Consider the following 9,761-nt stretch of genomic DNA (forward strand, 5'->3'; position numbering starts at 1 on the left):
CTATTCTATGTAATATTTTATGTTGCTTCACCATTGTCATAAAAGGAAACTGATTTCCTTTTCTGGTAAAGAAGGAAAATAATACTATTAACCTCCCATGATTATTATGAAAATAAAGTGAAATCAAGTGAACAATAGTTTCCAAACTATTGATAGGATGCAGTTACTCATCAGTAATATTAGAAAGAAGACAATAAAGTTTGTTTTCTTCTTTTCAGGCTCATATAAATACATATATGTATACGTACATGTATATATACTTGTCAACTGGAGCAGGGCTGTATACATAGCTCTCTATATAACAAAAAGATATGAAAATTTGACAATTTAGTATAGAGATTTTTCTAATAAAAAGCACTTTTTAAATATCAAGCACTTTCTTTGTTTTCTAAAACCATACAGCAAGTTTTTATTTATTATGCCAGAACATAATTAGTAGTTATTCGAGTGAGCACAGACAGAATTACATAAAAACAACAGGTGCAAGAACGCCTAGATAATCTCATTAATTGCAGAGGCTCTATGAATTTGGAGCAAGAGGTCCAAAATACCCCAGAAGCAGGTGTTCTAGGTCTTCTTATGGCTCATGTGGGCACTTGGAGGTATTTGATGCGGTAGATAACAACTTGCTTAAAGACAAGGCTGAATAGGACAGCTGTCAAGGGCATTAGTGGTATGTGAGGGGTGGAGGACTGGAGAATAGAGAAGGTATAATCAGAGCCCCACCAGGGCCAACTCTGACTAAGTTGGTTTCTGTGTTCTCGGAACCCTCTGTCTGCTCTGGTTTCTCACTGGAGTTTCCTGTGCTGTCCGCCCACCAACTGTATCACATTGCCTTTCCGTCTAGGTGCTGCTTCCTCCTCTTCTCATGGCTAACTCTTTCTCATGGTTTAGGGTTCAGCTCAACTGTTACTTCTTCATGGAGGCTGATACCTCCCAGTCTTCATCTGATAAGTGTGGAGCTTTTATCACCATCTATAACTATGCTACTTAATCATCTGTTTATTATTAACCGTGTGCTGCAGAAGGTGATCTTGATGAGAAGAAACTGCATACCCAGCAGTTTCTGGGTCATAGGCATGCATCAGGTAACTGAAGAATGAATGAATGAACAAATACATTAATCTCCAAGATTCCTTCAGTTTGCGATATTCTGCTTGACTATTCCCTCAAAAGGCTTTATGTTTCTCCTGTGTTCTCTCAAGCACCCTATTATAACTTTTTGAGTTGGTAGCGTGTTCACCAAGGCTAATCCTCTTTAGCATGTTAGCCAGCTACGACGGCCACCTTTTCACATAACAAGATGATTTCACCAAGTTAAAAACTTCTTTGGGATCTATTAGTAAAAGTATATATAAGAGTTTGCATTTCTAACAATATAGAAAAGTGTAGAGCCTCCCATTATAAAACATCTAGAAATGCTGGGGGTGGGGGAAAACATACTTTTAAAAGCATAGCTGACTTTATAAGATAGTACAAGAAATGTGCAGGAGCTGAAATTGAAAAAGGTCACTGAAAACCAGAGCAGCACGGAGACAGGAAGCCTGTGGTTGTCCTGGGAGGGAAGTGGGAGACAGGAAGGGGGCGCCATCGCACTAGCTCAGAGCAAATGCTTGCGTGGAGATGGCAGATGAGGTCCTGGCTCCACGCATATGTAAGGCTGGGAGTTGGAACTGAGATGCCAGTAGGGGACTCTTGAAGGACTCTATTTTCAGTAATTGAGAGGTCCTTAAATAAAACCACCCACTGACAGGGAGATGACAAGGTATTTTGTTTATTTCAGTCTGGGTTCTGAGTGAGGAAAAAGAAAGTCTGCCCTGAGAGTTCTTGATCAAGACCTGCCCCCACATGGATTCAGGGCTTGTCTTTTATAGCTCAAGTACTGTCAATCAAGCAATTCATGTAAAAATGGAGCCTGGTTTTCTACCCATGGGGCATTCGACAGAGGCAGTTGTAAAACTTTGCTGCAGGATCACACCTTCGATCCAGGCCTCACAGGATCCTCACAGATAAAGGCTCAGTGTTGATAAATTCGCAATCTATATTTATGAAACACTCAAGCTACCAGGAGCAAGAAGCAACAGATACCACAAACAGCATGACTGGATACCTAGGAATTTCCGGTGAGTCAGACACAGGCAATAAAACAGGTATCTTTAGAATGATTAAAGACGTAAAACAATAAAAAAAAAAAAAAAAAAAAGGAGAAAAATGCAACTGCAAAGTTGACAGAATAAACAAACACAGTGCTTAGAAATGAAAAGTACATTCATTGAAGCTGAAAACTTAATTGATGCATTAGAAAGAGCAAAGGAAACTGGAAGATAGCATTAGCTGGAATATGCATTCCAGCTAGTGGAAGCTGGAAGATAACATTAGCTGGAATAGCATTAGCTGGAATACGCAACTGGAGTAAGCATTAGCAAACTGGAAGATATCTCTGAGCATGAATTCCAAAGAGATTGAGACCAAAAAAACATGAAGAAAAAGGGAGAAATGTAGAGAATAAAATGAAAAGATATCCAATAGAAGTTCCAGAAAGAAAACATGGAAAAGATGGGGAAGAGGCAAAATTTGAAGATGCAATGACTAGAATTGTCTAAACTTTTTGAAACGTAAATGGTCAGATTCACAAAATTTAAGAAGTCCTGATCAAGAAAAATACAAATAAGTTCATTCCTAATGTCAACAACAAAACAAAATGTAGTGAAACAACAAAATGTCAAAGACAAAGATCTTCATAAGCAAAAAGTCAGTTCACCAAAATGAACAATAATTACATTGATATAAGCAACACTATAAGTGTACTAATATCTTTGAGATGCATAGTTATCAAACTAAAGTTCTATGCCCAACTAAACCATCATTAAAATAATGATAATAATTTAGAGTGCACCCCTAAAGGACCCTACTAGTAGATGCAAATAAGGAAGAACAAGACTGAACTCAGAAGGAAGGAGTGAGATGCAGAAAGGTATAGTAGGTAAGGAAATCAGTAAAATGTAAATAAATCTAAATAGATTTTGACTAAAGTTCTATGTCCAACTAAACCATCATTAAAATAATAATAATTGAGAGTGCACCCCTAAAGGACCCTACTAGTGGACGCAATTCAGGAAAAACAAAGTTGAACTCAGAAGGAAGGAGTGAAGCCGGGCATGGTGGCTCATGCCTGTAATCCCAGCACTTTGGGAGGCCAAGGCAGGCAGATCGCAAGGTCAGGAGTTCGAGATCAGACTGACCAATATGGTGAAACCCCATCTCTACTAAAGTAAATACAAAAATTAACAGGGCGTGGTGGTGTGTGTCTGTAGTACCAGCTACTCGGGAGGCTGAGGCAGAAAAATTGCTTGAACCTGGGAGGTGGAGGTTGCAGTGAGCCAAGATCACGCTACTGCACTCCAGCTTGGGCGACAGAGAGAGACTCCGTCTCAAAAAAAAAAAAGGAGTGAGATGCAGAAAGGTATTGTAAGCAAGGAAATTAGTAAAATGTAAATAAATCTAAATAGATCTTGATTATAAGAAGCAACATCATAATAGTGATTGATTTTGTGGTTATACAATAGGATGAAATTAAAACAAAATGGAGGAGATCATTGGCTTAGAGTGTTCTAAAGTCTTTCTATTCTTTGGTAGGTAGGTAGATTTGTTAACTTTAGATTTTGAAAGTCACATGTGCATGATCAAGTTGTAAGTATCACCACTAATAGAAATGAACTATATAATTTTCAAACCAATAAAGTGCTCATAAAAAGCACTGTGTTCTAGTGCGTTTGACCAAGTATTTCACAGCACCAGAGCCAACGTTCTTCTACCTGTTTTGTGAAAGATCCTTCCATCCTCCAAGCAGACTTAGAGGTTTTCTCCTCTCTGCTCTTGAGTATCTTGGTCAACTCTTTAGAGCAAGTGTAATGGCCAATTTCTTGGGTCCATTTCCTGTTCCTCCTCATCATTGTGCCCCAGTGCCTGGCATATACCAGGCACTCTCATGTTTTAAGAAGGAATGGCTATGACTTGCTCAAGGTCGCACAGCTCTCAAGTGGCAGATAAAAAACAGAGACCCAGATTTTTGCTCTTCCAGGTTTTTTCTTTTCTTTGAAACAATCTGAAAAAAAAAATTGTATATTAAAAAAAAAAGTTGTATTTCATGAACACAGTAGCTGGTTGATTAAAGCAAAAAGAAATTGCTCAGAGATGAAAAGCAAATGAAGAGAAAGAAATTTCATACCAGTAACCCTTGTCAGTCTATTGTTAAAAAAAAAAAAAAAAATCCACACTTTGCAGATTGTGCTAGTGATGGAGCCATGTCCCAGAACAGGCTTTTGGAATGGCTGCCTTTTCCAGGGAAAACTTGACCACATTCACCTCAAGGTAGTCTCTGCTGGGGCATGATCCTAGGGAACTGAGAAGGCCCTCACTCACCAGCTTATCACTGCTAGGAACTAAAACCTTCGAATATCCCTTGTTGCAATACAATATGCCTCAGGAACCTACTGGTGATCTGCTAAAGGGGTGGAAGGTGGAAGGGCTGAGAACTTCCTCATGGAAGATTCTGCATTGAAATAGCAAGGAAGGAAAAGTAATTGAAGGGAGAGTAGAGAAGCAAAATGGTGAAGATAGCAAATGCTTGGAGCTGGTTTTTTTCAGATTTTCAGCCTCAGTAACCCATATTTTAAAAGGTGAAACCACATTTGAACTTCCCTTATCTCACAGCAAGACTGAAGACTCAGGAGGAAGTAGATCTTTTGAGATTCTTTGACTAGCACCAGATGACTGCATTAGAGTCTCTGAAATGCAAAACTATGTGATCCACGTGATATTTTCTCCAATCCTTTCTTATGAGTTGCAGAGCCAAGAGAAGCAGATGGAGAAGGAAAATTATCCCGAAGTAAGCTTTCCTTCAAGAGTAGAAAGGTAACAGATGCCAGTAAGGGGAGGAAGGAATGAGGGCAGGCAGCTCTGGACAGGTGGGAAAGGTAGGAGCTGAGGGTGGGTTTAGTTTGGGTTCATGTCTAAATTTACTAAGCATCCAGGCACGGTGACTCACATCTGTAATCCCAGCACTTTGGGAAGCCAAGGCAGGCGAATCACCCAGGAGTCCAAGACCAGCCTGGGCAACACAGCGAGGCCCCATCTCTATTTCTAAAAAATATGTATATTTTAAAAATTTTTAAATAATAAACTTACTGATGTCAGAACCATGTGATATCTAGGCATATGCCTTTGGCAAGAGGATTAAAATTCTTTTTCTGAGACGGAGTTTTGCTCTTGTCACCCAGGCTGGAGTGCAATGGCATGATCTCAGCTCATTGCAACCTCTGCCTCCCGGGTTCAAGTGATTCTCCTACCTCAGCCTCCCAAGTAGCTGGGATTACAGGTGCCCACCACCACGCCCAGCTAATGTTTTTGTATTTTTAGTAGAGACAGGGTTTCACCATATTAGCCAGGCTGGTCTCAAACTCCTGACCTCAGGCTATTGCCCACCTCGGCCTCCCAAAGTGCTGGGATTACAGGCATGAGCCACCCTTCATGGCCTAAAATTCTTAAATATAGCCTGTTTCATCCACTTAAACAATCCTTTCTCTCCTTTACCTGTCTCCCATATAAAGAAACACCAGAAAGAAAACATGCTCTGCAGAAAGAGAGAGAGAGAGAATGTGTTTATTGTGTTTTCAAGAGTGGACTGAGGAATTTTGGCAGCAGGAATATGTAACATTTCTGCTGCAGTGGAGTGACTAGGGTTAACTTTTTACTTCACTCTTCAACTTGGAGGTCAGGTGAGGTTCTCTGTTTTCATTCATCTCCTTTGACACTTTTCACAGGATCATGGAGCTTTACCAGAAAGGGACTTCACAACTGTCACAACATTTTAATCTCTCCAGGCCTGGTACAAGGTGGAAACCTACAGGTTCCCAAGGAGATAGTTTTCATCATTAGCACTTCAGCCAAAGCCTTAATGCTGCAAAAAGAAAGCATAATGTGGAGCAAGAGTTCCTGCTTCCGCCTATTCTGACTGTAGCGCTCCAGGGCTGTGATGAAGTCCATTGTGATCTAGCATTGAAAAAAAAAGAACATTCTCTCCTAAGCCTTGCTGCTATTCATACGGGCTCAAAGTGCATGGTTTAATACTTGTAGCTATGAATACTTGCATTTTTCCAAAGGCCTTACTGTACACATTTATTGGGAAAAATCTCTATTTTCTCCCAAGTGGGTTTGAGGTAAAAAGAATCCAGTAAATAGCTATGCATTTCATTAGTCTGGATGAGGGCATGGATTGCTATCACTGTTTGCCCAAGTGAACGGCTGTTGTAAAGAAGCCCCTTCCAAAATGTTACCTGTGGGACTGCTTTCATGTCTTCATTAACAACAGACACTTGGCATTAGTGACTCAACCACTGTGTTAATTAGAACTCAGACTTGCAGCCCATCCTCAGCTCATAGAATAAACACTGTTTTTCTTTGACCTAATTACAAGATGTTCTTAAACATCATCATTTTGTAAAAGAAACCATGACTACAAATTGCTTTGTGAACCATGCTCATTGTTGGGACTCAAAATGTGTCTGCAATTTGGAGAAGGTGTTTGCAGTTTGCCAGCAAAACCGCAGTCCATTCGAAACGATGGTGTATTCAGGCAATGGGAATAATCTTTTTGCAGATATTATACACTTTTCTCTACCTTCCCTTACCTTCCGCATTACTTATTATTATTATTATTTAGATAGCCCCTATCTAAAAAAAAAAAAAAAAAAAAAAAAGGAAGAAATAAAAAATAAAGGTTGTCAGATCAGAAGCCGAATATCCTGTTATTTTATCAACAGATTTTATTTGGTAGGTTCCCTACAGTTGCTGGCTTCGGTGACATTTCAGATTAGATTGTCATTTCTTCTCCTAAGCCCCAACAACAGCTTTCTATCATCATGATTGATTAAAAAGCCCAGCAAACAAATAAGCAAATTGCTACACCACCACTATCAACCACGATAAAACTCAGAAACCAAAATATTTTCTTTAAGCCAAAGAGAGTTGATTAAATACCTCATAATGTACTGTGGGTCAGCTGTATTGGGCCACATTGGGTCATTATTGTAGAATTTTATTTGAGTATGAACCCTGAGGGACTGTAATGCCGAGAGCTTTACTCAGCCCTGATCTCCCCAAATACTCCAGTACCATAAGGAAAAATACCTAGAGCAAGCCTGTCCAGTCCCCGGCCTGCAGGCCACATGCAGACCAGGACAGCTTTGAACGCAGCCCAACACAAATTCATAAACTTTCTTAAAACATTATGAAATTATTTATTTATTTGTTTATTTTTAGCTCATCAGCTATCATTAGTGTAGTGTTTTTTTGTTTTGTTTTGTTTTTTGAGACGGAGTCTCGCTCTGTCACCCAGGCTGGAGTGCAGTGGTGCGATCTCGGCTCATTGCAAGCTCTGTCTCCCGTGTTCACGCCATTCTCCTGCCTCAGCCTCCTGAGTAGCTGGGACTGTAGTCGCCCGCCACCACGCCCGGCTAATTTTTTTGTATTTTTAGTAGAGACGGGGTTTCACCGTGTTAGCCAGGATGGTCTCGATCTCCTGACCTCGTGATCTGCCCATCTCGGCCTCCCAAAGTACTGGGATTACAGGCGTGAGTGTAGCGTATTTTATTTGTAGCACAAGACAATTCTTCCAATGTGGCCCAGGGAAGCCAAAGGATTGGACACCCTTGATCTAGAGTATGAAAGAAAAAAAACACATTTCAAGTGGCCTATGGGATGCTGCCAGGAACCCCTCGGAGATTTCTAGTGCTGAGGATTCTGTTCTTTTTTTTTTTTTTCTGTCTTTGTCAGAAAATATATTTATTATTGATAGTAAGTGAAGTAAAGATGTGAGTATTCACTATAGAGGTTATATCAGCCAAGGTTGCCTTCATATTGATAAAAATACCGCATCTCACTTGTAATCATAAACATTATTCCAGTAGAAGAGGTACCTTTTCTCTCCTTTTTGTCTTCTTGCCTCTATAATCACCATAATAAGTTAAAATGAAACAGCTCTTATATAATCAAAGGAGAAAAGAAAGAGAGAGAAACCCAGCATGCCACATTCTAGACAATTCCACCCAGCACTGCGACCTCCAGATCTGTTTTCTCGCTCTCTCCACCTGGCACTGCTGTCCCCAGATCTATGTTTTCTGGTTCTCTCCTCACCCGACTCCAATTAATTTAGCCCCCCACCCCATTCTGCTTTGTTAGGGTGGAGGTTCTCCAAATGATGGGGCTTGCTCAGAAGAGAAACATTTTATGGTCAGTGGAAGTTGAATAGAAAGTACCAAATGGTGGAGAGGGCTGCCCTTCTCTTTTAGTCATCATAAGAGGGTTTACTAATACTGAAGTGCGTCCTTTAATGACTGATCCCTGATCAAGGCTTTGGCCCTTCAAATTGCTGCTGTTCAAAATGTGAAATGATTATGCTGAGTCCATTCTTGTCTGTCTTTAGTGGTCTTCTCATTAGTGGTCTTCTCTTCAAATGGGTTATTTTCTTACTAGGAAAAAAAAAATGTTCCATCTCTGGAATTAACGTTGATGGTGTTTTGCTCGTTCTGAAAGTTTTTATCCTCCCTTCTCAAGCATGCTCTGTTTGGCATGATTGACACAGTGCATATACTGGGTGGCCAGAGAGGAGCATTTGAGGGTCTGGTGGGCGTTCTCACGGTAACACTGAAGAATTTCGGCCTGCAGATCAGCACAGACTGGATGAGACTCATACCGCTTGAACTTTGCTTCTACCTCTTCAGCAGCTCTCTGATATTGTTCAGTGGTGACTTTGTAGAACTCTGAGCTCCTCTCCTCCAGTCTAGCCAGCTGTTCTTTGTAGAATGCATCCTGCTTCTTTAGTACTCGGTCTTTCTCTTCCAGCTGCCTAGCCAGGTGCTTCGCCTTAGCGCCCTCCTCCTCGCTTGATATCCTCTCCCGAAGGATGGCTCTGGTTAACTGCTCATTGGCAGCAGCCCTCTCTCGGTCCAGCTCTTTGGCTTGCTTTAGTCGTTTCTGATCTTCGGATTCTTTCTTGACTTGCTCCAATATCAGCTCCTCAGCTACTCTTCTTTTCAATTCTTCATCAGAAACTGAGGCACCATAAGCACCAGAATACCGCTGAGGCTTCGAACCAGATGGAGAGGATTCCTTCATTCGATCAATCACATTTTCCGAAAGCCGGATGCCCTTCACCACGGTGATGTTCTCATTCTCGTCCGCCTCGAAGGCGACCCGGCGGGTGCTGGTGGTCCCACCCATGGCTCCGGTTCCTGCCCCAGCGGAGACCTAGCGCGGAACCACGAGCACTTCGGGGCCCCTGCGCCCACACGCGCGTGGAAGGACCTGGATTCTTTTCCCGCACAGCAGGAGCAAGGCCACGACCCCAGAAGCAAGGAGAAGGCGCCGATCGAGGACTCTGTTCTTAAACACACAAACCTCCTTCTGGGGAGGTGTTCTTGCTGAATATAACTACAGACCCTTGAGCAAAGGGCTCCCTTATAGAAAACAGTGGCGAAAAGCTGAAATAATAACTGGATAATATACAGGTTATTATACAGACTGGCATTCCAATACCACTCTGGAGAGCGTTCACTTAGCAGTTCCAAAAACAATCTTTAAAAGTGTTCTGCCACAGGGCCACCGCTAGAGGGCAGGGCAGACCACTTCTGTTTTCAGACGCTTTCTCCCGGGAGGAAATTGAAAGTTACCTTGAAGGACAGGCTGAATGCTGAACAGACCTT

At 41.4% G+C, this 9,761-nt stretch overlaps 1 pseudogene across 1 annotated transcript; it reads right to left on the minus strand.

Moving 5' to 3' along the window:
• Nucleotides 1–8,206: 8,206 nt before the first annotated feature.
• Nucleotides 8,207–9,423, minus strand: LOC105540594 (annotated as a pseudogene). Its single transcript, XR_001006215.1, has one exon. The product of XR_001006215.1 is annotated as an MICOS complex subunit MIC19 pseudogene (transcript).
• Between the last annotated feature and the right edge of the window lie 338 nt (nucleotides 9,424–9,761).

Source organism: Mandrillus leucophaeus, unplaced genomic scaffold, assembly GCF_000951045.1.
Source record: "Mandrillus leucophaeus isolate KB7577 unplaced genomic scaffold, Mleu.le_1.0 Scaffold223, whole genome shotgun sequence".
NCBI lineage: Eukaryota > Metazoa > Chordata > Mammalia > Primates > Cercopithecidae > Mandrillus > Mandrillus leucophaeus.